Raw genomic sequence first — 1,391 nt, 5'->3', positions numbered from 1 at the left:
TCAAACTAATATAATGTTATATATCAATTATACCTCAATTAAAAATTAAATTAAAATGTTTAAGGGTGAGGGAAGAGTTCAGAATTTATTTTCCAGATCATCAAAATTATATTTCGAAACAAAGATTTACTGGCTTTTTCCTGGATATCTCTTTAAAGATAAATGTAACACTTATGGAGTATTCTTGCCCCAAAAGTGAAACCGAATTGAAAATCTGTTGCCAGTTTAAGGAAATACTGAGGACAGAGGAATATGGTAAACACCTGGAAGATGCTATCAGCAAAATCCAAAGTATAGGAAATTCTACAGGACAAGTAACCTGGTTTCTTCAATAACTAAGTGGCAAGATGAAAGCAAAAGCAGAAAGAAGGATTTTTAGAGTCCAAAAAGAAACAAATAACAAAATAATAAATGCTATGTATGAATTTATTTGAAATTTCAACTAACCAACTGTAGACAAAAATAAATAAAGAAAATCTGAACACTGGATATTTTATAATGTTAAGAAATTACATATAATAATGGTATTGTGAGTCTATGGCCATACTACCCCAAACAAGCCCAATCCCAGCTGATCTCAGAAGCTAAGCAGGGTCAGGGCTGGGGTCAGGGCTGGTTAGTACTTGGATGGGAGACCACCTAGGAAGACCAGGTGCTGTAGGTGTAAAAAATTAAAAAAAATAAAATAAAGGATTGTAAACTGACAAGGTCCTTGCAATCTGTGAGGTCAACCAATGGCTGTCTCGCCTAAAAAATAAAATAAAATAATGGTTTTGTGGTTTTTATTGTAATAGTTTTTATCTGTAAATAGTATTTTCAGATGAAATGATATATCTGATATTTGCTTTGGAATAATCATTGTGGGAAGGAAGGATAAAGGTATAAATAAATCAGGCTTTCCCTACGTGGGCACTATTGATGTTTTAGGCTGGATAACTCTGTTGGGAGCTGGGAGATGCTATCCTTTGTGTTGTGTGCTGTTCGGCAGCATCCCTGGCCTCTTAGGCATCACTAGCTGCCAGGAGCACCCTCCAGCTGTGATGTCTACAGATGATAACATACCCCTGCAGGGCAAAATAACCCCCAGCTGAGAGCCACTGGTATAAATAAAACAGGATTAGCCTTGTGTTGATAACTGTTGAAGTTAGTGTATATTAACACATAAGGATTCATTATTCTAGTCCCTCCACTTCTATATAGATTTGAAACTTTCAATAATAAAAATTGTTTTTAATATTAATATAGAAAGAATTAAATGAGGGATAAGGAGGTGGAAATACTGGAAAATGTTTGGCCGTAAAAACCTTGGCAACCACAAATATTTGCACCAATTTATTTTTGACAAGCATTTGTTTGATGTAGTACCAACAGCTAAGAGATGTGAGATAGTG

General features: G+C 34.8%; 1 pseudogene; it reads left to right on the top strand.

Annotated features, from left to right (window-relative positions):
- Nucleotides 1-533: 533 nt before the first annotated feature.
- LOC118613172 lies at nt 534-664 on the top strand (annotated as a pseudogene).
- The last annotated feature ends 727 nt before the right edge of the window (nt 665-1,391 follow it).

The sequence above is a fragment of the Rousettus aegyptiacus genome, unplaced genomic scaffold, assembly GCF_014176215.1.
Source record: "Rousettus aegyptiacus isolate mRouAeg1 unplaced genomic scaffold, mRouAeg1.p scaffold_m13_p_17, whole genome shotgun sequence".
Taxonomy (NCBI): Eukaryota; Metazoa; Chordata; class Mammalia; order Chiroptera; family Pteropodidae; genus Rousettus; species Rousettus aegyptiacus.
This window is presented reverse-complemented; position numbering and strand designations above follow the sequence as displayed.